The sequence below is a fragment of the Urocitellus parryii genome, chromosome 15 (genome assembly GCF_045843805.1).
Source record: "Urocitellus parryii isolate mUroPar1 chromosome 15, mUroPar1.hap1, whole genome shotgun sequence".
NCBI lineage: Eukaryota > Metazoa > Chordata > Mammalia > Rodentia > Sciuridae > Urocitellus > Urocitellus parryii.
The window spans coordinates 50,953,844-50,981,414 of NC_135545.1; the positions used below are offsets into that span (position 1 = coordinate 50,953,844).

Here is a 27,571-nt window from a genome sequence, read left to right on the forward strand (position 1 = left end):
GAGAATGCAAACAGGGCTAATGACAAAGCCCTGCAAACTTGCCTCACTGCTGCTGGTCTCTTTGGAAGGCAAGTGCTCGTTTACCCGAGGATGAGACCCTGCACCCACACCCCACCGTGCAACCGCATCCTGTGTTTTCTTACCAGAGGGCTAATGGCACACTGTTTAGTCACGAGAACCTGTTTCCTAAGGAGTCATTTTGGGGCTTGTTTCAAGTTCTTAATGTAAGGACTTATACCCCCATCCTTAATCAATGTAAATTCAATTGCATTTCAGAGGGTAGCTGACTACTATTTCCTCATCTGTAATATCCATTTAACAATGTTGGGTCTTCCCAGTTATAATTCTCACAAGTAGCCTATCAGGGGTTTAATATGTTATCTCCATTCTCTAAGGCAGTGTTAATTTCCTTCTGTAGTTAATCTATCCTACTACCAAATTCAGTGTATTTATAGTTAAAGATTCTGTTAAGAGCAAGTGATTTACGCACATCTGGGACAAAGTGGCCTTGGCTTTAACTATGAAACAGATTTTCTTTATTTCATTCTTTTCACTGATAAATCCATAGTAACTGGAGGCATTTCTAGAACTGTGGGCAATTGGAGCCTCTAAAGTTTGATTAAGGATACTTCTAATATTCCTGCTGCAGAGCTCGAGGGTGGAGAGGAATTTATTTTTGGTTCTGGCCCTGGCACGGCTCAGTGGACAGGGACGGACATCATGGCTTTAATTCTCATGCTGCCAATTTCCCTAGGGTCTAGGGTGGGCGCCACTTCTCAGAGTGATGGTGGCGTCACCAGAGATCTTCTTGTGGCTGTTGCATGGGCCACACGTCCCAAGGGGTTTCACTTATTCACATTTTCACTCATCACACCTGTCCTGTGGGCCCACCGTCTATTGGGCCCTGCTCTTAGCAGGTTGCTGAAGAGGTGCTATTTGACCTTGAATGCAGGAGAGGGCTGGGCAGAGAGGTCATCCAGCTGTGAGCCGTTCAGCAAAGCCCTTGGCATCAGGAAGGTACTGCGTGTGTGCGTGGGAGCTGCATGGCACTGCCTGGTTGGCCTGCTTAGGAGGCACAGGCCACCCGATTCTCGGGAAGTTCCACAGGATGAGTAGGTAGCCTGTCCCCAGAGTCCTTGTGCTAATTCTGCAGCTGGCACCCTAGCAGAGGTTCCAGAAGGAAGAGTGGGTGACACAGGGTAGCTCATTGGGAACACAGTACCAAGGCTTTGCTGTGCTGTTCCTGGTGAAGAGGGTCTGCCTGGCAGAAGGACAAACAGAAAAAAAGTCCTGAGGGGAAATGCCTGGTGGCGTGGGAGGACAAAGACATTGGGAGAGTGTGATTCAAATCCAGGCTCTGCATTTACTGCCATTTGACCTCTCGGAGCTTAATTTGCTGTGGACATGACAGAAAACACCTGGTGTGTCCCTAGCACATAATCAGCAGACTTACATTATTGGATCATGTATTTTTTTGGTGGGTGGCTTTTAGGTGTGAGGGGCGGCCAGAAGCCTGGCATGAAGAGCTGTGGACGCCATGCCTAGCTCCACCTGTGTTCCAGAGTTCAGCAGCTGGCCTCAGTGTGGCTGTGGACACTTGGAGGCACTTTGGCTGTCGGATGCTGTCACAGAAGGCGAGCTCTCTGCCTGGAGAAGAGAACCTCTGAAAGCAGGGCTGGATCAGTCTTGGTTGGTAGGGAAATGTGTAAATTCAGAGGAAACGTGAGCGCTGGTATTCCAGAGGACTCGGGCCCAGGGATGGTGGTGATTTGCTTGGGGGGGGAATGGAAGGATGGCCCTGTGTTGATGGCATACTGGGTTTGTACTGGGTTTCAGGTAGCCTCATGAGGACCAATAGACCCACTGTACCTGGCTTTCAATTTTGTAGTCTAAATGTGATGAGTTCACCTGTAACCCATTCAAGATGAGTTGCTGAGAAACAAGTTTCTTGTTCTGCGATTCTAGAGTAAGTCTAAGAAAGAGGGTGTGGAGTCCATATGGAGAGAGAAACCAAAAAGGATATAAGATTAAGGATATACATTGTAACTTGATAATTCACAAGCAATTCTATAGTGTTAGGAGGTAAATAAAAGCCAGACTCGTGGTGAAGAAGTGGGGCACAAAGATGCAATTTGAACTGGTGGAAATGGCTTTTATCAGCCAGGATGCACTAGATTGTGCTGCAGCAACAAACAGGGCCAGTCTCAGTGGCTTAGCACAGTGGGTTTGTTTCTTACTTGTGATATTTGGTAAAAGAGTGTAGGTGGGGCCTTTGTTCTTTAATTCCCTCAGGAATCCAGACTGATCCTGGTACTCTCTCTTCCACGGCCTCGGATATATCTGTGGTACCAGAAAGGGAGCATGGGGGACCAGGGTATGGCTTGGAAAGTTTCTACCCAGAAATACTGATTCTATCACAATTCACTGGGGAGAGCAAGGCTATGACCACGATTAACTTCTGAAGGATGGTGAATGCAATCCTACTGTGTGCTCTCAAGTACCAAAGAACCTGGACAGTTGTGAGCAGGTGTAACAACCACGGCAGTGTCATGGAAGAAGCATCTATTTTTAATGTGACTGAGAAAATAATTGGTCAGATATAGCAGGATTTTTTTTTAGAGGGTGGAAAATAGCTTACAGATGAAAAAAGAAGTGGCATAGCTCCTATATTTTAAACAGAGGGGAAAAAAATGACATTGGGGACCAGAGACACAGAAATCTCACTTCTGTGCCTTGACAAAAACCAGGGAGATGTAATTGCAAAATGAAGCTGCAAACGTCTTATCCAGGAGCCAGGTAGCAACCTGCTTGGCTTCATAAAGAAGGGATAATATCCAATTAGACTAAGTGTATTCGCTGCCTGAGTGACAAGCCCTGGAGACCTCAGGGCCTTTGGGGCCCCCAGGGCGGTTTCAGGAGGCTGTCTCCAGACCTGTCCGGGGTCTGAGCATGTCACACTCTGCCCTGCGTCTCGTCTCCTAGTACGGCTGCCTCGGCTCTTCTAAGCACTGAAATGAGGTGCAACTACGTTTTGGTGTCTGCCCTCTCAGCTGCCAGGACCAGGTGACCTTGCCCATTAGATTCACCTTGTCTCTCTGCTGACATGGACTGTGCGTGCTGGACTCATGGCAGGGAACACGTCAGCTGTCCCATTCAGATTGACCACCTGGAACTTCAGGTCTCAGGAACTCTGGCCCCTAAAGTGTTCGCTGCTGCTCCTCTTTGGGGGGGGGTGTATCAGTGCTGTCAAGGTCAGGCTGAAGGATCCACGTCCAAGCCCTGCCGGCTTCTACCTGTGTGACCTCTGGCCAAGTTCTGCACCTCTCTGAGCTACAGTTTCTTCATCTGTAAGATGTGCTTCGTAATTGTTCCTATCTTTTAAGAGTCTTGTGAGGGTTTAGATGACAATGCCTGTAAGCCACCAAGCAGTGTCTGACACTCAGCACTTAATGGATGACTGCTTCTGTGAGTCCTGCCGTCATTTCCAGCACCTGTCCCCTGTCCCCTGCCCTATCCAGGTCTGGCCGCCTCCTGCAGCCTCTTCCTAGACCTAAGCCCTAGGGACAGCATGTTCCTCTGAATACCTCTTGTCACTGTTAATGACACCGGCTGACTGCACTGCCCCGCACACTCCTAACATTCATGTCTGAAGTCCCCCATGGGGTTACTGGGCCTGCTGAAAGTGAGGCCAGCTCTTCGTCTCTAAGCCTTAATGCCCAGCTCTGCTCCACCCCATTTGACCCTCAGGTGGTTCCATAGTTCATGTCTGTGAGAAAGCTGCCTACTATAAAAATAAGTCGAGTGTGCACAGTCTTTATTCAAAGAGTACCAAATAAAACTGTCTGGAGCTGCACTGGAGCCAGGAACACTGCCCAGCAGGCCTGGGTTCCCCTGGAACAGGAGCGCTTGATCCTGGATCACACTCACACGGCTTTGTAGCGACTGGCATGAGAGTGGGTTAAACAGGAGAAGTGTCCTTGCTGCTCAGCCAGTGTAGACTAGCTCCCTGGTGGGAGGTGTGGACGGGCTGGTGGGAGGTGCTGGGTGCTGCTGTGGGCATGTCGCAGTGGGGAAGGAGGACACCTTTTACTTTTGTCTGTGCAGCTCGACCATGTGCTCTTGGTCTGTTTCTTCCTTGGGTCTAGCCACCAGGCTCCTTGGCTGTGACCCCTTCTTCCAACTTCAGACCTAGCCCGGCCACATCTCCCTTGGCCTTTCAGTTGGGCTCACATCTTTCCTGGACTCTCTCCTGGCTCCTTCTTCTAAGCCACTTGTGATGATATTGGACATCCAGGGTCATTTCCCTACTTTGCGTTCAGCTGGAGCAACCTCTGTCTCATTTGCAACCTGACTTCCTCTCTGTCTGGTTGCCTGGCATAGTGCTGGGTTCCAGGGACTAGGATGGGGACATGTTTGGGGAGGGAAAGTTTCAGCCCGCCCCCTGTTGGCATGTTGTCCTGTGTCCACGGTCAGGACCATCCAGTCCCTTCCTTCCTGCTGCATCCCCACTTCCTTCCTGCCTCCTGGGGCCTCTGGAGTCATCGGGAGGTTCCCAGCACTGCTGCCCAAAAGTCGGACCCCGACTTCCAGTTGGAAGGAAGAGTGTTCCTGGAGGTGCACCCCTCGTGGGAGGAAAGGGCCTTCGTGTGAACAGTCCAGGTGGTTTCAGGTTCCCGTGATGGCCTAGGGAGCAGGAGGCCTGACATGGAAGGCTGCCAACTGTAAGTCCCCACCAGGTCAAGGAGCAGGACTCCTGAAGAGACGAGGCCTGACCAGACTGTTGTGTCAGGCCGTGAGCTTCCTACCTCCATGGAGACCCAGAAGAGGGATCGACAGGTGGCTCAGACCTGCGGAGACTTGACACTCAGGATCTGGCTGCTCACCCAGCAGTCGCTTCTCCTGCCTGGAAAGGGTGCTTGATCTGTAAGGGCACAGGGGTAAATAACTCGGGAGGCTGGGGCGGCTCCTCTGCTGCAGAGAGCTGATTCTGAGGTCAGCAGAGAAGCAGGAAACAGAATGTAGTCATGGGATGCTCTAAGATCCTTCCAGACTCTGTGCCCTAGGTGCTCAGAGCGTTTTCAGTCTTCTGCCACTTCCTTCCTGTATGCAGCCTCCTCTCCCATGGGAAGCAGAGGCCGGGGCCTGCCCCTTCCCAGCCCCTGTGGCTTCCACCGCTCCTCATTCTCTCCCTCTCTGTGGCCGCCCTTTTCCCTGCCCGTCAAGTCCCATAAATGCGTGGATGCTGCTGCTCTGAAGGCTGAGGGTGTGAGGAGGTGGAAGGCTATGGGAGGCAGGTGTCATGAGTTGTTGGCGGGGACACAGCCGATAGCCCTTTTCCAAGTTCTGCCATCAAACGATATGAAGATCACTCTCTTCCTCTAAGGAAAACGGGGTAATGAGCGCGTCACCACATGGATGGTCACCTTGAGGCTTTAATGTTTCCGCTAGATTCGTGACGTGAGGCGCAGTCTCCACTGTCGAAAGTCTCCACGGTTAGGAAGGTGAGGCTTTGGGTGAGGCCTTTCTGGCTCAGATGTCCCTGGCCTCTGTTGCCGTGTGGTGTAGACCCACACTGTGATAGGCAGCTAAGTCCGTGCACCATCTGTAGAGACAGTGATTTTTATTCATTAGAGTTTTTGAGTCTAATTGTTTTTAAACTGCCACTTTTGTTTGTTAAAGATACAGATGTCTGGCCATAGAGGAAAGCAAGGTGAATTTATCGTTGCAATTAGATGCTTCACAATTTGAAAACTTATCACTTAAATTGGTGAAGTGTCACTTTTATGCAACTTGATGTTTAGAAGCCCTTGGAGCCCAGGAACAAACTCACACGCAATTTAACAAGATCTTGGAGAGAAGGAGGGAGATGCATTTGACAAGGCTGGCGTACACTGGGTGGAATTTTCCAATTCCCTCCTACATGGCAGAGTAGGTGAAGGGAGATAGACCACAAATTGATTTTTGTGTAACTCTTAAATTAAGTGGAGAGGAGTTGAAAAAAAAAAACTGCTGGATTTGAAGTAGCCCTATGTTAGATTACTCCAAGGAAGTTAGTTAATATGTTAATATGAATCGAGATGCACTGTGCCTGCTTCTCCTGCTTCTCTTTACGTTAATCTGTGCTGTCTGCTAATCTCTGGACAACGGAAAGCAAGTCATAGGTTATAAGTTTCTTATTTATGGGCATTAAGCAATATCTTTAAAATGTAAAATAAAGCTGGCAAAATGCACAGCCTGATAACAACAACAAATCTAATCTAAAGTGACACGGGGAGCCTCTCCCAGACGTTTTCCTCTTTAATGTAACATGACTTCAAATTGACGCAGCCCCACAGTGATTGAAAAACTCTCAGAGCTTGTCTCCTATGATTACATTTCTGATCTGTACAACTTAATTTTTTAACTCGGTGAGTCTCAGTTTTGCGAATGAACGGTTTTCTTTTGCTTTCTCTCTTATTGTATACAGGAGAATTTGGCAACCAGACAAATGAAGGTCTGCTCCGGTGGGGAATAATCCCTCAGCAACAGGGGTGTGGGCCCCTGCAGAGCGGGTGCCCCAGGTTTCTCTCCTCCTTTCCCGCTGCCCTCTCGATGTGGGCGAAACCTATGTGAATGATAGCTCCAGAAAGCTCCGATTTTTTTTTTTTTTTGAAAGTGCCTCTTGAATCATTGTCAGTTTCATTACTCTGTAGACTGTATTTTGATGAATTCAGAATTAATTTAAAATGGATTTTTGAGGAAACAAATGATCGCAGGTGTTGGCTTATTCAGAATACTCGCTCAAATTCTTTATCCAGTAGCATCTAGAATGTGATGGGATTTTGCTTCATATTTTCTTGAGTTGGGCGTTGTATTTGTTGGGTCTCACATTTGCTATCGGTGAATGTCACAAGATTTGAAGGCTGGCTATGTCACTGACATGTCCCTCGAAGTAAAAATCTGAACATCGGGCTGGGGTTGTGGCTGAGTGGCAGAGTGCTTGCCTAGCATGTGGGAGGCACTGGGTTCGATTCTCAGCACCACATATCAATAAATAAAATAAAGGTTCATTGACAACTAAAACAATTATTAAGAAAATCGTAACAGCAACGTGCATCTTTTTTTACTGTTGACCCTTAGGCACACAGTTCTCACCTTCTTCCAAGACGATATTTTCAAAGGAAACTTTGTCTATTCGGTTTGAATAATTACCAAGGAGATTAACAAATGTGTAACAGCTGCGACTTTGGGTCAAAACTGTGTACTGAAATGACTTGTGGGAAGGAACCCCGAAAGGCCCCCCCCACTATTCTTTTGCTTCTGAAACAGTCTCCCAGTGGCTTTGCCAGATCCACACTTGATAATCGAAGCTTTCTATTCTATTTCACTATCTTTTTAAACTCATTGGTCTTGACTTGTGTATTTAACCTTTGAGGTAGCTGTGGATAACTGGAAAATTTTATTTGAAGTATGTTTAATGTTTTCTTGTGTAAGATAAGTTTAGGGACAAGAAAACCATTTTTTATTTAATACAAAAAGCAATTTGCCATGTTCATGTGATGACTAAGAAGAAAGGGCCTGGGGAGCCCTTCCGAGCTGGCACGTGGTGGGGACCTGCTGGTCCCAGAGTGAGGACAGAGCTCCGTTGGGAAGCAGGCTCATAACTAACCTCTTTCTTCCCTCTTTCTTTCTGTCTCTGTCTCCTCTTTTATCTTGTATTCACTGCAGTCATTTCTTTCTGAGCTTATTCTAAAATCAAGATTAAAGCTATCTACCAAGAAGCCTGAGTTTATTACTTGAAACAAGAAACATTCATTCAAAAATTTTTAAACTGTTCAATCCATGTATGTTGAGATTCTTTAATTTCTCTTTTCCAAGTGTTCCCTGTATCTTTACATAGATGAATCCTGGAATAGGTTTTATTATATATCACACCACAGAGCTCAGCTTGGTTCATTTGGATTTTTAAAATCTCCAGAGCTTTGAGAATGACTTTGAAACACTCTTTACCGTTGGAGCTTAAGGAAAATAAATCTCAACTGTCCTGTGCTAATTCACCTGCTCGGAAAGTTGGAGATTAAAGGGTTTGGTTGGGATTTTATGCTGTGTGTAATTTCAATTTGTATTGGAGTAAACTCTCCTTTCTGTGGAGTGGTTTAACTTTTATAAAATGGGAAGATTCCATCACAGAGAGAAGAGTAGGAAAAAAATTAGTCTAAAATAATAAATAGGCAAAAAACTGCCTTCCTATCGCTTCCTTTGTGTGTCGGGAGTGAAGCAGTTGGTACAATACTGTGAGTGTCCCGTGAGGAAGGCCGTCTCCTGCTTCCTTCCACGGTGAGCCGAGCAGGGCTGTGTCCGTTTTCCTTTGAGGCCTTGTCCTCCTTCAGAAGCCTCGAGGGGAAGGAAGGATGTAGGTCAGAAAGGAACCTCGGCACCCAGGCCAGAGCAGTCCCACTGCCCCTCACCTCCATGTCCAGGTGGGGCTGCTCCATGGCTCGGGAGCGGACTCATTTCCATGAAATGCAAGACGTCGCACACGCCGTGCGTGCGTTTGACGGGAGTGTGATTATTACCATCCACTCATGTGCAGCCCCGTATCTGGAAGGTTTGTAATTTGTTTTTGACACATTGGGCTCCGATTTCACACACTCGTGCAGACGGACAGGGCCCCACCTCCCTCCAGAGCCTCATTTCCAATGCAGAACTGGTTGGTTCAGCGTGTTCAGTTATTGGCCCTTACTCACTCTCCTTAATACATAATCTCTTTGCTTAATGCTCTCTCTGTCTGGCGAGCCAGAGACATAAAGAAGGATGCCGCAGGCCTGGCACCGAGAGCCTCTGCCCAGAAACGCCAGTGGAGCTGTCTGGGCTCCCGAAACCTGCTGTGGAATTTGGCCCCCATGCTCTCCCCTCGCAGTGCCACATGGGGAGCGTTTGAACACCCCTGGAAGTCACCTTGTGAGGTGGAGTACTGGGTGTGTTCTGCTTGGACGCCAAGATGGCCGCTGGAAGAGAACCCAGAGGAGCCCAGGGGCCGGGAGAGGGGAGCTGTGTCCCGGGACTTGGTGGGAGGCCCTGATTCCTAGTTCATTTCCAACGGGTCTGTCTGCAGAGCCTGGGCCTGGCTGTGCCTCATGAGGAGGGAGGGTTTGGCTGTGACACCAGTTCATAATAAGAAACCAGGGAAGAGGAAAAGGCCCAGGAGCTAAGTACAACAGAACGGAGCCCAACCTGTGTCTCGTCTTCCTGTCACACGAGGAGCGTGGCCGCCACTGGCCGTGAAGGAAACGAGACAACATGCAGCCTTCAACTCCTTGCTGAAGAGAGTGAAGAAAACGCATTTTGCCACCGAGATGCCGGTGGCACCTGTGCAGTTAGGCCCCCTGTGCGAGTGTCAGCCCTAGAAAGAGGCCCGGGAAGAGCGCTTCTCCCATTTGCCAGTCTGTGTCGCGTCGTATTTATAGCCCTGGCGAGGCTGGCCCATTGTCACGAGATGAAATTGTGGTGTTCAGCAGTTTGTACCTTGGGAGCCGGAAGCGTTTCTCCATGGTGAATTTGTAATATTAATTGGCCATGTCAGTTCATGACAAATGTAGTGACATCTATTTCAAGTATTTCAGTTTTATGGTGCTGAAAAAGTGACACACGCCCGAGATAAGTAATCTCACAAAAGATCTTCACGCTGGCTGTGTCTCGCTTCCAGAACTCTCTCTAGAGGAGCCGCAGATAGGCTCTGGGCAGGGCGGGCGGGTGAGGGTGCTCTCCCTGGTGTCTCCCCTTCTGTCTCAGGAGTTTTGGTTGAGGCTCCAGTGTGGACTTCCTGCCATGGGACCATGCCCCAGACCATCGTGCATCTGACCTGGGCACTTGTGTGTTCAGGCCGTGCCATCACGACCAAGGAAGTAGTGCCCTTCTCCTCGTGGTCAGTGCTCTTCACCAGGGGCAAAGCACCCCATGGATTCCTGCTGGGTGTCACTTCCTGGGGGAGAGTTGGCATCTCGTGGGTGGAGGCCAGGAGCTCTGCAGAGCGCCCTGCAGTGCACAGCACAGGACCTGCCTCAGAGCTTTGCCCAGTCCCTCAGGCAGGTGCCAAGGCTGAGAGACCTCGGGTATATGGAGAGTGCGCTGTGGTGTTTTCAACCTCAGAGCAGTGACACAGCAGAGAAGGTCACCTGTGATGTGTTGGCAGGTTCACAGGAGGTTGGTGTGGCCTGCCTTGGGGTACTCGGGGTCCTACCATGTGGAAGGCGGAGTGAGCCAAGAGAGGAACACACGAGGCCCACTGTGGATGAGGGTAGGCCGGCCTGCAGACTAAGGTAGTGTCATGCACCATGGTCTGGGTGCCCAGGCAGCGCAGGGCAGGAGCTGGGGAGCAGAAGGACCATGCCTTGAGCTTGAGGCCAGCTTCCCCAAGGAGAGGGCGAATGCATTCAGTCCAGGGTCTGGGAGAGGGTGTTGGAGCGCAGCCCAGGACTGTCATGGAGCTGGGAAATGGCCTTCAGGTGCCTTATGTGACAGCATAGTGCTAGATCATGTCTAAAGACAGCACACCTGTGGAAGTGCACCATCAGCCTTGTCCACAGGGCTGAGATCCACATGGCTGAGGGTGGGGAAGTAGTCATTCCTGCTTTACAGTGGAGGGAACCGAGGCCCATGTAGGGTGAGACTATGGGAAGTCTGATTTGTCAGTAGACGGGAAAGGTCCAGAGGCTGCCTCAGAGCTGATTTCCCTTCTCTATTAAACAGAAACCATTGGGGGGGTATCATTTCAAATGTATAATTTCAGATTACTACAAACATATTGCTTATAAAAAAATTTTGAAATATAGGAAGCAAAAAATAAAAAAAACCCCAAAACCAGAATTGTCCTGGAGACTGCCACTTTTCTCGTGACGGTATTTCTGTGCTACTCCTCTAGCAGCAGCATTTCAGTAGCTTCCCAGGGTCCTAAGGGATGGGTGGGTCATAGTTTAGTTAACCAAGCCCCGGTTGTTGGAGATAGAGGCTAGTTACTGTTTTCTCTGTTATAAATGGAATTTCGATGGATGTGTGTAGCGCACCAGTGTGGGATCCCTCCGTGTGCCTGGAAGGGCTTGTTCAGGTTGAGATGATCTGCATGCTTTGAGGTAATTGCTAACTCATTCTGTGGAAAGGTGTCGAGGCTACTTCCCTAAGAGCAAGCCACATTTTCTAAAGCGAAGTTGTTAAGAGAAAGGCAGAAGCTAATTTTACTCCGGGTTTCCTTTAACACACAGCACAGTGAAGCCAAACATCTTTTTATGGACCCGTTAACAATTTTTTCCTTTGCAGTTGGTCTATCCACGTCCTTTGGCTGGTTTCTGACTTTGTCTTTATGAATGAGAAGAATTTTTATGTATTTGGGTACTGTTTAAATGTTAAGGACATTAACCCCTTGGGGTATGTGTGTGCGTGTGTATCTTGCATATTTTCTCATTTTTTCCTTTTAATTTTACATTTAATTCTAATGTAGCCAAATAGATCAGCCTGTCCCCTACAGCCTCCGCTTTTGTTGCTATGCTTTAAGATTCCTTCACCAAGTTCACGTTAAATGTTTGACTTTCAAATCATTGAGGTTATTAGCAGTTGCTCTGCTATAGGGAATGAGGTAGGGATCCAGCTGCTTTGCCCCAGGTGATAAGTCCACAGTCTGAATATTGGTTAAGGTAAAAATTTATTCCTTACCTAGTAAGTACACCTGGGTTGATTAAGAACCCTGTATTTCAGTGCAATCTCTGTATTCTGTCTTATTTCATAAAATCTTAGGTTAGCATCTAAAAATCCTAGCATGCTGGGTTGTTTTTTTTTTTTTTTTGGTATTTGTCCTCTTGGTTTCTAAGTACTACATTTCTTTGAATTCTATTCTATGGTTTTTAAAAAATATTTTTACTTATAGATGGACATAATAGTTTTATTTGATTTTTTTTTTAATATGGTGCTGAGGATGGAACCCAGCGCCTCACATGTGCTAGGCAAGCACTCTAGCACCGAACCGAAACCCCAGCCCTATTCTGTGGTTTTTATAATTGAATTCGCTTCCACACTCTATGTGAATAATATATTGCCTTTTTTTCTCCGACTCAAGACTTTAAAAAGTACTGGTCATGGCTGTTGCTTCTGCATTTAACATAAAACAAAGCCAAGCCTGGTACCTGCTAGCTTTGGGAGTGCAAGCTTGAACAGTTCAGCTGTCTGCTCTCAGCTATCAAGTTGTGAGTAGCACTCACACTGGCTGGAGAGGCAGAGTCTAAGGTCTCACAGCTGAGCCTGTGGGGAGTGCACTCTAATTCTGCTCCCTGGGGTTTGAGTTCAGGTTTGATCTGGATTGCACCAGGCCTGCTGCCCCCTAACATCCAGGAAAAGGTGCCTAACATGTTGAATCGCCATTAGTCTCACAACCTCGATCTTATCTTTAAAATCTCAGCATGTGTAATCTGCTAGAAAAATCTTAATAATGGCTTTCCTTACAAAGCCTAGAAACTAGAAAGAAAATGCTTCCTTTTTTTTTTTTTTTAATAACTTGTGACTTTTTCTTGTGTAGCTTAGGTCTCACTGCTATGAGTAACAGCATAACAAATGTGTGCATCTTGGTCTCATTTATGGTCACACTGAATAGGTAATAAAGGCTGGGCCAGGCTGGGCCAGGCTGGGCTGTGGTTCTCGTTGATCTGCACACTAAGCAAAAGTGCGTGTTTGTGCCATACGTAGGAGATGTGTTTGCACCGCCCGGCCCCATCTGCTGAGATCTGTTCCCAGATGTAAGGATTTCATGTAGACAGCTTTATATCATTTCTGGTATAGGCACCCCTTGTTTTTGAAAGATTGAGAATTTCTTAGAACACAAAAAGGTACGTATACTATCACTGATGTCTGCTTCTGTCCTGCTTCTTGGGGTCAGATTGCTGGGGGTCCCACCATCCGTCAGCATCCACACCACCATGGTCTTCTCATTCTGTTTACAGTCATTGCCAAGTGGTTCTTAATACGTTCTAGAATCATTTTATCCATTGATATCATCTTTCTGTTATTTGTTTTTAACCCCAGGTAGATAAACACCCTAAGTTTAACTTTTGTGAACGGTACACTTCAGGATTCATAGTTGAATAAGAGCAGCTTCACAAAGGTGGCAGAATTTTATCAATATGAGCCCAGGTTTGGTGTTGGGACACTTGAGAGCTAGACATGATTTCAATGAGCTAGACATGTTAGCCAATGATTTCAATCTCTGGAAATGTCCTTTCCCCCATTTTATGTGTCAGTCATTGAAATGCCTGTGCCCACTGGAAGGTAGAGCTCTCCTCTCACCCGTGCCAGGACTATTGTTCTAGTCAACGTTGCTGCTTTCTTGTATGTTGTCTATTGGGAAGTGTTTGGTTTGATTTGGGGTTTAAGTATGTTCATCAGACCCAAACATGCAGCCCTTGTTTTTTGGGCCCCAAAACTCCTGTTCTTCAGAGAAAGAAAAGTTGGAGGTTTCTTAGGTAGAAACACAAACATGGTCAAATCAGGTTCTACTGAACCCGAATACCACTGTGGGTAGAATTTTGGGCTTCTCTATATTGTTTCACCACAAGGTGTCACCAGGACACCACTCCAGTATGGCCTGTGGAACATCTCTCTGGCCAAGAGACTTCTGCCCTCCCTGTGCAGGGCCACAGGGAGAATCCCACCCGAGGGAGCGGGAGGACGTGATTGCAGACTCCAGGGGCCATGCTTCCAGCTCTCATGAACAGAGGGCAGTGACAGGACAAGAGGTCTCCCCAGAGCCCAGGTGTCAGTTCCTGGATCGGTCCAGTCTTTGTGGGTGGGAAAGCAGGCCCCAAGAAGACAGTAGGTACACAAGCCGTTTTTCTCCCCAGTAGACCTTTGCCCAAGTCCCTGGGAATAGCATTTCAGATGACCTAAAGATTTTCCTTTTAGGACTTTTAAGATTGGGGCTTTTTGGAGAATGTCACTATGGATATGCCACATTGAGGTTTCCTCTGTTGTCATTTCAGCATCTGCTGGCAGATCATTTACCACTCTCTTGGTCCCCCCGGAGGTGTGGAAGATGCTCTTCTAGGTGCTGCTGCTGTGGCTTTTATGCAAGAGTCCCTACACTTCCCCCTTAGTGCTTTGAGTTCCCCGTGGTGCTCATGTTAGAAGGCCAACTCTAGTGGGCATCTCCTGTGTCACCCAGTGTGTGTGGCTGTCTTAATTCTTGTACCGGAGGTCATTGTGGTCTGACTCATGCTAGGGCTGGCTTGTGCCTTGATGTCTGTCATTCGATGCAGTGGCACCAGCTCGTGCCACCAGCAGAGCTGTCTATGGGCTCTTCAACATGAGACCACGCATCTGCTTAGGTGCAGCCACTGTGTGTATTTGATGGACCAATGGGGACGAGTATTAATTCTCCATGCTCTCATCACAGCATTAGTACTTAGAAAGTGTCCATAAATGTACTGGAGAAGAACAGGAGGAACCAGGACTGGAACCCAGAATTCCTGATTCTTAATCAAGTTGCTGTTTTCTTAAAACTCAAATTTTCTTTTTTTTTTTTTTTCCCCTAATTCAAGAGGGGGCCTTGCTTTTTATTGTCATTGTTTTATAACTTAGACTATCTTTGGCTCTTTAAAAGCATTGTCTTTCTACTGTAATATTGTTTTTAAATAAAGAAATGGACTGCTTATGACCCTGTGTGTGTTTGCAGAACTTGGAGCCAGAACCTTGGGAGAAAGTGGTTTCTGAAGTCCCCGTGGGTCTCTCAGTCTCAATCAGCACCTTTGTTCTTGGGCTAATCACATGGGCAGCTTCATTGTCCATAGGTCATTTAAGGACCAGCGTGCAGACCAAGTGGATGCCCACCAGAAGATCCTCCTCAGGTCCCTCCATCTGGACCGCCTGCCCTTCCTGAGTTTTACTAGCTTTCTCCTTTCTGCCTGAGAGCACTCTCTCAGATCTTTCTTCTCCCTTCATGTTCACTGTTCAGCGTTTCTCAGTCCATCCGACCTGCAGTGTTTGGGAATGTATGGGAAAATGTTTGAATCACAGGCTGACAGTGGTGGGAACCTCTGAATGCAAACTTACTTGGGATGCACCAGGGAGCTTCCCAGAAGCTGGTCCACGCTTCTAGCTGCGGCCATGGTGTCTCTGTTGGAATTACAGGTGCCCATCAAAGCACCCAGCCTGGCAATTAGGAATTTTAGAGCTAGGGGAATTATGAAAAAGGAAGCCTAAATTGCATTTGAATAATATTCCTGACTATGTTTGCCTGATAAATTACCACTCTTTCTGTGTCTTCAAGTTAACTCAGGTGGTTGATGAGACTTTCCAGGGAGAATACTGTCAACTGCTGAGTAACTGTTACCCACGTGGATAATTTGCCAAGGCTTTCAAATGGCAAAGTTGTTTTGCTCAGCTAGGAAGCATGGTTTCCCATTCACTTCTAGGGTCAGCTTGAAAGGGAATGCAAATTCCCTGTGAGCAAAGGAGACAGGATCAGGGAGAAAAATCAGCCAGGGCATGGACAAGGGGGCTAATGGAGGGGACACTTATCAGACTGTGTGTCCTCGAGCCATGATATCTATTTTCCACCCATTTAGATAATCCATGCCACTCCTTATCTCCTGAGTGCAGAAAATGAGAAGTCGGTTCAGTATTCTTAAGAACCGCCCGTGATTGCATTTAGGTGGTGGATTTAGCAGGTATCCTTATCCCTTATTTAAGCACTGACCATAGTGTGCAGTCTGCTGGTACCTGGTCCTCATGGGTGTACCTGCATTTCCCTGGAAACGCCCAGGGAGCAGGAAGACTGATGTTAATTGACAACATTGGTGATTTTGGCAGCTTGACGTGGCCCAACTTTTTTTTTTTTGTTTGCCTCAAACTTAGTGTTTGCATTTTTATTTTTATTTTTTTTGGGGGGAGGGTGTGGTGGCATGGAGGAAAGGGGTTTCCTCTTCAGTTTTCCTTTCAAACCAAACTCTTTCAAAGCCTTTTGCAAACTCTTGTGGATTTTGCTCACCGGTTGAGCAAGAGTTACTTATGAGATGTGGCTTAGGCATTTTCACTGTGTCCATAAAAAATATGTCTTACTATGCATTGCACATTTGCCACTTAGAATTCTGAATACAAATTAATCAGCTTGCAGCTGTGAATAACAATAAAACACATGATAATGTACCTGCAGAAATGAGGGCATTTGAAGTCTGTTCTCAGGTGGCCATCAAGAATAGCCAGTCAGAGCGTTGCTACCTGTTTTCCATAATTGCGCACCTTTGCCTTTTCTTAGTTAATCTGTTTAATAAACTCCCCTGCAGAATCTAAATGCTTAAATTTCGTTTCTTTTTGTCTTTATGGTGTTTATCATTGTTAACGTGGCATCAGAGTAGCTCGGCTTTCACATCATGATAAATTCATAACCCCAGAGAAGGCAGAAAATATAATTATTATCAATTGCCTCTCTCCTGGCGTTGCCATTGGCTGATCGGAGCGATGTATAACCCTGAAGAGTAGCTGATTCAGAGCATGGGCTTGGGCTGTGCCTCTGTTCCTTGCAGGGCCATTGTTCAAGAGAACTTTCCGGGCATTCTCGTCCAGTTTGCCCTTACAGTCAGTTCTGCCAATTTTTAAAGAGGTCTGAACTTTGATTTTTTTTTTCTTCTTACATGTAAAAAATTTAGTTTGTTCAATCATTCGATCAGTCTCCAGTTCCTGCTCTGGGTTGGGCCTTAGTACCAGGATCCCAGAATCCCAGAATACACATGTGAAGGAGGCAAAGTATTGCTGTCATTGAAGTTCGAATGCTATTTACTGAGCGCTACAAAATGTAAACAGATGATACATATACAAATTTGAAAAATATATATCAGATTTACATAAAAATACATACATCAAAAATTTTTTTGAAAAAATGTCAATGAGTGCGGTGTTTTATCCATAGCCTAAAGAATCACTTTCCTTAAAGTTACCAGAGTAGGAAAACTTAACAAATGAAGTCTTTCACTTTTTCCTAGGAAGTGCAGAATTGGGGTGGCTGAGGGCGGCTGTGAGTCCTGCTTGTCTCTGCAGCAGGCTGGGCTCCCCGCAGTTTCCCCATGGTGTCCTTTCCTTGGACTCAGTGACCTGCGAGTTACTGTCTGGCGACTCCCTCTCTCCCTGGCTTGGTTGAGGCCTGTCAGGCCTCCCCTCCTCAGCACTCAGTGCTGCCTTAGGGTCTCCCGTTTCAGCCAGGGATTTGCAGAGGTCTGCAGAGGTGCATCTTGGTAGGTGAGGATTTCATTATAGGGAACTCACTGTTGGACAGAATCCCTTTTTCTATAGATTTTAGGTGAAGATAGGAAAAAATTAACTTGAAATTTGTGAAACTTGGAGATATCTCTAAGGACTATTTTTTAAAAATGAGGGCAAGAAGTGGATAATTTCTAACTCAAATCTACTTTTCATACTGAAGGATCACTTAAAAAATTTTTTTTCAGTTGTTAATAGACCTTTATTTTATTTATTTATATGCGGTGATGAGAATCAAACCCAGCGCTTTACCACTGAGCCCCAGCCCCAGCCCTGAAGGAATATTTTTTAGTGTTTTCCAAATTTTTATAAAGCATATATGATTGATGCTGGCCACATAGGGATATGACAAACAAGTGTGTTCATAATATCACACTAAAGTATATCACCAAGTCTACTAATTGTAATTTTATTGAAATAATAGTTTCTTATTTGCTTAATTTGTTGAGACAATGATGTTAATTCTTGTGACTGTGTGATTGTTTTTTTTTTCCTGCCTTTTAATTTTTTTTTTTAAATTATTGCCCTACAGCTACACATAAAAGTGGAATTCACGGTAACGTGGTCATCCGTGCACATCACACTGTTTGGTTAATGTCACTGGGCCAGCCATTCCTCCCCTGTCTCATCTCCCCTCCCTCCCCTGGAGTCCCTTCCTCTTTCTAATGAAGGATTTTTTAAACATCTAATGAGATCTGTTTTTTTTTTTTTTTTTTTAAAAAACTATTTTAAAATGTAAATTCTTTTCAAGGAGATTCTTGCTCTCTATCATTTATCAAGAAGTTGAAAAGGAGTGAAAGTCTCCGGGCATCTCTATATGACTGATCCTGCCCACTTGCACTGTCTGAGAGGTTTGTGGAAGGGAGGCCAAGAAGCAAGCACTCATCATTTTGGCTGAAACTGGGCTCCTCAGCTGGAGCCAGTTCAGGGTCAAGATCCAACTCTGGGATTCTGTTTGCTTACTGTTGCCTCATATCTGAAATGTTCTAAAAACACCATTATGGCCTGTGTGCTTAACTGTCAGTTCAGACTTGTACAGATTTACCAATCTGTGTTTGAGATAACGTCTTTCCCAATCCTAGTAGCCATTTAGAAGATATTTAACTTTTAAAAAGTTTTATTGTGTTTGTAAAAACATTCCACACGAGATCTTCCATTTCACCAAGATTTTGAGCGTACAGGGCTGGGACTGTCGCTCAGCAGTAGCGCACTTGGCCGACATGTGTGAGGCACTGGGTTTGATTCTCAACACCATTTATAAATTTAAAAAAAAAGATCAGCTATGAAAAAAAATTAAAAAGATTTTGAATGTACAAAACATGACTGCAAGAGGACATTGCTGGTGCGCCATGCATGTCTGTCAGACTAACAATGTCTGGCTTCCCCAGTGGAGTCCATCACATGGAAGTACCATATTAACTCAGATGAGGATTTAAAACATTTGCCTTGGATGACTCAGTTCTCATCCTAAGACATACTTTCATGTCACCAGAATGAGCCACATTTCTCCTCGGGGCTCAAATGCTGGTCCTTCTATTAAGGAGAAGACATACCTATTGCTGGATCCTGGAGATGTCTACATAACTGGCTCCCCTCCCATCTCATGGCAGATTCGGGGTTCCCTAACATTCTAAAACTGGGAACCAAAAGATGCACCTTGGAACCAGCGTTGTAATTACGTGAGGGGAACCTATTGATTTTTCTCTGGAACATGGCAGGGGGTGGAAGCAATGCTAATACTTATTTTGAAATATCTTGATTAAATAATAAAGCCATAATGCACATAGCTATTCCATTTTTAAAAGCCTTCCTGAGTGCGTGCTAACATATAAATTTGAGGTCTAATGTTCAAAATGCTCTAATCCCTAAATTCTCTGGTCTAGGTTATTATATTTTTATGACAATTAATTTTGATATTGGCCTTTTAAAATCAATTTTTCCCTGTAATTACAAGGCTGCTTTATGGTATTTGTGATATATCACATGAGAGTACTTGAGGGTCATGAGAAGTTCATACGTGTGTGCTGTGTGGGCCCGACTTACTACAGTGCTAGCCCAAGCTGCTGGGTCTCCATGCATCTCTGCAAGGCTTGCAAGTCAGCAGCTGTGCCTTTTACTTTTTTAAAAAATAATTACTTTTTAGTTGTAGTTGGACAGAATACCTTTATTTTATTTATTTTTATGTGGTGCTGAGGATTGAATCCAGGGCCTCACATATGCTAGGCGAGCACTCTGCCACTGAGCCACAACCCCAGCCCTGCCTTTTACTTTTAAAAGCATTTAAAAAGAGCAATCTTTAAAATTCTAGTGTTTTTGAGAAGTCCTGGACTTGATATTTTTGAATTTGGAGAACTAAGAACTCCTTGAATCAAAATGCTAATAATTCTCCCAAGTCCAAAGGTAACTCTCATTTTATTATGCATTGGCCATAATTCACTTTCTGTTGGACTGATTTTGGAAAAAGAACCACAAGTCTATATTTTAAAAATAGAACTTAAATGATAAAAACCCACAAGTCTCATCACCTAAGGGATTTAAAAATCAAATTTAACTTAAAAAACTGATTAAATTGATATAACAGGATCTTTGGATATGGATTCTCTTTCTTTTTTAAATCTAGGGGATTAGGATGAAACTCAACTTCCAGTTTCTTGCTGGGTTGTCTTGAAAAACTTACAACAATAGACTACCCTCTCCCCCAAATATATACGTACGTGTGTGTGTGTGTGTGTGTGTGTGTGTGTGTGTGTAAGAAGGGGAAGAAAGAAGAAATCCCCTATCCTTCATCTGATGGCTTTAAAATGAGGAAAAATACACATGCAATGATGATATTGAAGGGAAATGTCATAAATAATTAAGAATTTATTTCAAATTACTTTAAAATATTTGTTAATGTTATATGTGGGAAGTGGGCCTTGCTATGACTTCTGTCTTCAAACAGCTTGTTACTTTAAAAGAGAGCCTGGCTGCTTCTGTCAGCCATGTTTGTGTTCTTTGGTTTGTCTTTTGGAGAGGATGCCTCTCCTCAGGGTTAGGTCCTTGCTGATTGGCAGGAGGGAAAGAGGGGGCCATGATGGCTCACCTGATCCCCTGGTGGCAGAAAGTGGAAGTGCACCCTAAGTGCTCTGAGTTGAGGGCCCCAGAGGGTGTCCCTGCCCTTGGCCTCCAGCAGTGTCTGCTTCTTCAGGGTGGCTCAGCTCTTTCTGTGTACCCATTCTGCTTCTCTTTCTGCTCTTGGGCGCCTCCTTCAAACCATCAAAGAATTGAAACTGAAGGGCTCAGTGAAGTGACTTTCTGTCTTTTGGGCCAAGCTCTCCACAAGGCCACCTCATAGATGGGCTTCTCTCACATGGCGGACGATTGGGTTGTCCATATAACCACATGGCCAAGGTGGCGGGGGGGAAGGAGTCGCAGGGATGTCTGTCTGAGGAACTTCCCAGGGATGCTGCCTCCCTGGGAGCCTGGGAGCATGCTGTTATCCCCTGGGGGAGGACTGCAGCTCAGTTGGTGTCCACAGGGAGCTAAAGCATGGCCTGTTCATCCGAAGGGCTGGAAAGTAAATATTTTTGGCTTTGTGGGCTTTATGATCCCTGTAGCAAATACTCGGCTCTGCTCTGAGTATCAGAGTGATCACAGACGCTGTGTACCAATAAAACTTTATTTATAGAAACAGGCAGTAGGAGTATGTAACAGAAAATCCCATCATTATGTATGACTATAATGCACCAATAAAAAAAAATGTGGAAAGAAAAATAAAACAACAGGCAGCAGGCCATTCTTGGCCCAGGGGTCATAGTTTGCCAAATCTGGCTATAAACCATCATCCAGACCACAGGCTTGGAATGTCTGGAGGGGACTATTTTTAACCGCCACTTGGGCTTAATTAAGATTGTATGCCTCAATTTTCTCTTATATGTAATGGAGATAAAATATCTTCTTTGTGGGCGGGGGGTTGTGGCTCAGTGATAGAGCACTTGTCCTCACATGTATGAAGCACTGGGTTCGATTCTCAGCATCACATAGAAATACATGAATAGAATAAAGGCCCATTAACAACTAAAAAAAATATATTTTTAAATATCTTCTTTGCTTGGTTATTGAGGGTGTTTGATTTCAGTATACAAAGCCTCGGAGTCAGGTCTCAGTAATTCATTTCCTGGCCTCCTTGGGTACTTACAAAAGGTGGTGGGGAGAACTTTCTAGGTCTGAGGCACCTGGAGGACAGGTGTTTTGTGATGCTTTGGCTTTTCAATTTGTTGCCTGGCTTTCCCAGTGGACACACTCAGAGTTCTAAAGGTCATTTTGTGGTTTTTTTTCCCTGTCTATGTGGGACATGCCTCATTCTAAAACGGGATTTGCCTTGAAGCAGTTAACTCACAGGAACTTCTGTGTAATCATTCCCAACCCTCTTGGCGGGTGGATTGCACGTTCTGTCTAAGCTGTTGGTGTGCATTCTTGGTCCAAGCAGGAGAAGACGTGAGTTCAGCATGAAACCTGTGCATCAAAAAAGGGGACGAGGCTTTCATAGCTCACGTGGGATCCAGTGCACAGTGGGTACCAGAAAGATTGTCGTATGATGGGAACACGTTGCTCCTGCCTGGCTTACTGAGCTCCAACAGGGTGTTCAGAGGCTGTGAGGATGATCCCAAGTCGGATTGATGTATGTGCAGTGGGCATTTTGTTAGTATGGTTCCCATCCGTGGTGGCACCCACTGAAAATGCAAAAAGGCAGTTTACACTCTACCTGTGCGTCATGGTTCTGGCTTACGAGAGGTAACAACATTGTATTTTTTTAAATGTGTAACTTTTTGAAAGGGAGTGTTTATGTAAGGAAAATAATTTTGCCAAGTTATGGCTCTTACCACATTTGGTATTTAGGTTTTCCAAAATAGAATGCAAAGCAATGGCCTCCCCAGTGACTTGTAAGTAGAAGGCAAGACTTGTTCCTTTCGGTGGCTGCCAAGTCTGTATTGCCCTGATCCAGCCGTGGACTTTCACTTGGTCCCCTTCGGGGTTACCAGTAGGTCTCATTCTGGGACGGGACCGGACTTGACCTGGAATGACCTAGACCAGTGGCACAAAGCATTGCCCATGGGCTGCATATAGCCTGTATCTCTTTTGAGTCTAGGCACAACCTAAGGATAGGTTTTACATTTTCAAATGGTAGGGAAAAAAAATCCAAGAGGTGATTATTATTTCATGGCATGCAAAATTATATTGAATTCATATTTTCATGTCTACAAATAAAAGTTTGAGTTTCATCAATAAAAAATTTGTGGGATTGTCTTCTCCTTTGTTATATAAGCTCCTCCACCATAGCCTCACTTTCGTCCCTTGGCCCACAAAGCTTAAATTATTTACTGTCTGGCCCTGTATAAAAAAAAGTTTGCCAACCTCTGACACGCAGCAGTGATTTTCAGTCTTTTCTGTAGCTCCCAAATTCTTTCATTAAACCAAAATCTTCGGGGAAAGCTTGGTTTACAAAATAGATAAATACTGGAGCTGGTTGGGGCCAGAGGGACTGAGGGCCTTGCTGGCCTCCGCCCCCGGCCTCATTTCCACACCTTGCCTCCTGGGGACAGGGCTGCCTGAGTCACGAAAGTGCCTGCAGTTGGCCTTGTAAAGACCCATCTGCAGTCTCTTTTTTCCTATTCCAAAATCTGAAGAGTTTTGAAAAAATAAATATTTTTATAAATTTACAGCAGACTCGTTTGGTGGTGAGGCTTGACCTTAGCTGACTTGAGACTGTTTCGTGTCCCTGTTTCTTCTCTCTAGTGTGCACAGTCGTATTTTCACTAAAGCAATAAGCCTGTGACTGTCGCAGGACGTTATTCCAAACCCCCGCTGGAGGCAACTCTTCCCGTGCGGTCTGTGCGCCAATTTCCCTTTATAACTTGGGAGTGCTCTGAGTCCTGTGGCACATCTGTCCCCAGGTGTCAGGTGGGGGTGGCATGCTGTTTGTCCAGCTCCTGACCGAAGGCCTGCAGATCCACCTTGCCTCTCTGCACTGTGGACTCCCCTGTGAGCCCAGCGAGCCCCCACCCCATGGTCCAGCCACCGCGTGCTGTGTCCTCAGGAGCCCAGGGCGTGAGGTCCTCCCCCAGGGTCCAGCCACCATGTGCTGTGTCCTTGGGAGCCCGACCCTGCTATACACCTTTGGTGCCATCTGCCTCTGCCACTGCTTTCCTGGCCTTTCTCCCACTGCTCCCCTCAGCCCTGGCCCTGCGAGGCTGCAGAGTCGCACTGTGGCCTCTTAGGGTCTAGACGTCAAGTGGCCCTCCATGGACACTGAGGGTGGTGGAGAGGGTGACCTTTCCTTTCCCCTGGGGGAGGGCAGAGAAAGCATCCTCCTGTCCCCGCAGGGAAGGGAGAGCCTCCTTCAGGGTGAGGCTCTGGCAGAGAACTGGCCTGGGGACAGCGTTGTGTCTTCCTGCCTGTGTGGCTGATGGGACAGTGCCAGCAGGTGCCGCAGACCTTGCCTCCCAGGCCCCAGGGCCAACCTGCCTTCCTCTGCCCTCACTTGGAGGCTGCAGGCTGTGGGACTGGGCTCCTCCGGTGCTGGAGCTCCCTGTTGTTTTGCCCTCAAGGCTCACATGCATTGAGGTCCAGGTGGTGAGGCCACGCTCTGGTTCTCTGTGTGCCCCGGGAAGGAAGGCACAGGAAGGAAGAACTACCAGCGTGGACCAGCTGCGGGTTCTGGTGTGCAGGTCGAGTAGCAGGTTGGGTTCAGAATCACCCAGAGCCCCGCAGGGCCCCCTCACCCATGAGGTGCAATCAGGTCTCTGCAGCTGCAGTTAGTTAAGAGACTCAAGATGAAGTCAGCCTGAATTTGGAATGGGCCCTAAATCCAGTGACCCTGCCTCTCTCGAAGACAACGCAGAGACCCAGAGAAGGTGAGGTGACGCGGGAGTCGGAGGTGGGCGTGATGGGTCTGCAGCCCAGGGACAACAAGGGCGGGAGCAGCACCGAAGCCGGAGAGAGGCCCGGCCAGCTTTCCCCGTAGAGCTGGGGGAGCCAGCCCTGCAGACAGCTTGGTCTTGGGTTCCTGGTCTCCTGAACCGTGAGGATCTTTATGCTGTAAGCCACCCACTCTTGCCGACTTGCTAGGGCAGCCACTCAAGTGATCTCATGATGTGTGTTTGCTTATTCATAATGAAATCTTCACTGATCACCTTGTGGGGACAGGCTGGGCTGGCACTGTGGGTACAAGAACCTATAAGACAGTGCCCTTCAGACGCTCCCTGTCCCCCTGGAAGACAGGTGGGAAAATGGAGTTCTGCAGCAACTCTCTTCCAAACTTGTGGCACTTTCTGTGAGACTCTGCGAATCAATGAGTGCCTGGCCGCACACCCCTCCTCTCGAGCCAGCAGCTGTGACTTGGGGATCTCTCCACATCGTGCCCCCATCTTGGAGGGTCTCTTCTGTCCCTGTCACCTGTCCCTGCTTACCGAGGCTGCCTCAAGGCCCACCACCCTCACCCCTGCTCACTGTCTTGCACCCACACTGGCCTCTGGGGGCCAGTGGTGTCCCCGTGGTGCAGAGGAAGACATTGTGGACTGTGGATGTTAACACGGGGACATCAGTGATAGTGCCTCGCTGATCTGCACCACCTCGCCGGGTGCCTAGACAGTCCCCAGCTCAGGGCTGTGGTTCTCATTGATGCTGTTACTCGTGTGCTTTTCCCCCCTCTGTCTCTGTCCATCCTCACCAGCTCCTCTCGCCTCCCCCTGCCCCACCCTGCATGATTACTGTTAATGACCGTGACACCGTGGCTCCCGTGTCCCCCGCCTCACGGAAGGCAGAGGCAGGATGCACACCAGGGGCCCTGGCTCCCCTTCTTATCCAGTAAATGAACGGCCTCCACCGCGTTCTCTGACAGTTCACTTTATAGCCGTCTCCCTCTCAGGGCTTTTTGAGGCAGACAAATGCCGCTGATAAACCAAAAACAAATGTTTTGGGTCAATTCTCCATAGCTACACTAGATTTGGGGCTGAGAAATGGAATTCCCGTCACCGTTCGCTGACAGACGCAGCCCTCCTAACAGAGTTTTGGTGCCGGGGCCGTTCGCCCTGCTGCCCTGCGGACTTAAAGAATTGCCACGTTGGCCTAACATAATTTTGGTAACTCCGTCTGCTTCTGCCTCGGGTGGAAATAATTCACATTTCACTCTCCATTTTCTTTAATGGGCTAAACAGCCACTTTGTAATCCCTGTATTTTATGAGACATAATTCTGGATATTGTTTCTGCAGCATTTTGAGAAGACAGACCTGAGAAAGCCCAGCCATTTAACTGGAGCAATTTTAAAGTTATTTGTAAAATGATATGCTGTCTTTTTTGACCCAGTTACTTTATAAAGCCACATTCTCTGGCAAACATTAGCACAACTTCTCCATGTGTGGGCTAAATAAATACTCGGGCAACCCTGATTGAGCTCTGCCTTGGGTAAATAATTCTCTTTCCACACATTTCCTAGTTTATAATGAGGAGTTTTCTTTGTGGTCTGACCAAACGTAGCATTCCGTTGAAAATGGGATGTAAATCCTTGACTGGGGGAGACGTGGAACCAGGGTTCAGGGAGCTTATTAAAGAGGGCAGGGTGACATTCCCCAGATACCTTTTCCCCGTTATCCTCCCATGGGGACCCATGGGTGCTGAGGGGACAGGAGAGTACAGGGACACAGACATACCCAGGAGGACTAGAGGAAAGGACAAACCTTGCCCTTGGCCCCAGCCTCTCCCCTGGCCCCAGCCTCGCCCCTCCCCGCCTGTGTCTTCTCTTTTCCTGCAACCACAGGACGCACACTTGCAATTTAAGTTTTGGAAGAACCCATGCTGGACCCAGTCCGTGCTCTGCAGTTTGATTTCCTGTGTGGGCTGCTGCTTACCGGGCTCCTCGACTTGGCTTGCACGTGGTGGAAGGTTCCAGGCCGGTTGGAACATAGCCTGGCACGCCCATTTTCTGCCTGTGCAGTGGTGGCCAAGTAACTTAATCCCTCGAAACCTGCAGGTCCCCATGGGTGAGGAGGTGATCCCAAGGTCTTCCCAGTGGAGTGCAGTTAGGTAGTCTTGGGAGATAATGGAACTCGGTGCAAGGTAGTGTGCTTGCTTAGTATACTTGGTTAGCATCTGAACTATAAAGAAGGGATCCCTCGTTGCTAGGTAGATGGTGATCAGTTGCCCTCTGTGTCAGTTTTGTGTGCTGCGGCTTTGAAACCACCTCAGTCCTTTTTTCACTTCCCTCAACAATGAGGAAATCGAGTCTCTGGACACTTGGCACCATGTCTAAGCTGTCGAGCGTCCAGGATAGGATGCTGTCTCCACTCCTGAGGCTTCTGAAACATGTTCCAAATTTGGATGCTTCCTGAATTAGCTCCTGCAGTGCAGTGGGGACAATGCTCTCCTTCCACAATAGCCCAGTCCCAAGGGCCCGGATGCTCTGAGATGGTCCCAGCTCATTGGCAGGCCCTGGTCTCCCAGCCACAGGACATTGGCCCCAGGTAACGTTCCCTTCTTCAGACCCATCAGCACTGTTGGTGGGTGAATTTCCTGCTCCTGGTCCTCTGCAGTAGCCATCTCTGGAGAAGTTTAAGTGTGATCCAACTCAACAGGCAAGTCCTCGAGAAGTCCATTCCTTGGGCCGAGGAGGCCTCTCGGGCCTTTTTAAAGGGCTTAGCACCCCAAACATGATTGCAGATTTGTGTGGGCAGAAGTGGTGGGCTCAGGCAGTTTTCTTTACTCGGAATTTCATTTCTTCTTATAATTAGTACTTTCCCCTATAAAGTAAGAACACGATCATTAAAAAAATAAAAATAAAAAAAGGAAACTGCCCAAAAATTGAAAAAAGAGAGAGAAGGAAAAATACACCCAACCCAAGTCCATGATTGCTTTTGGCATTTTGTCCGATTCTTGCAGGCCTTTGGCAGGCAGAGAGGGCTTGTTTTTTGTGTTGTAATTGCAGCATTTACTCTTGTGCCGCTTCCCGTCTCCCCCAGATCCAAGTACTCTGGAGATACCTAACTCTGAGGGGGGATGTCACGCTAGGCAGGTGAGACCATCCTTTTACTTCTGATTCAAGACCACTCCCCAGCGCGGTAGTAAACCTCCCAGACTGGCCACGGTTCCGTCGGCATTCTCCTGCTAAGGGTGCTTTTAGGGTGTTGCTCTTTTCAGTTGTCAGTTATGACCACGAATGTCTTTGTTTCTAAATCACTTTCCCTTAGCTGACTGCTGTGGGATAGATTGGCCAGTAGAATTTCTAGGTCAGAGGCTCAAGAGCCTGAGAACTGGTGTCTGCTGACTTGG

The 27,571-nt window shown here is 46.9% G+C and overlaps 1 protein-coding gene across 2 annotated transcripts in view; it reads left to right on the forward strand.

Moving 5' to 3' along the window:
* Wwox (WW domain containing oxidoreductase) overlaps positions 1-27,571 on the forward strand; it is an 862,968-nt gene that overhangs the window by 90,474 nt on the left and 744,923 nt on the right. The gene's annotated exons all lie outside the window — the stretch shown is intronic.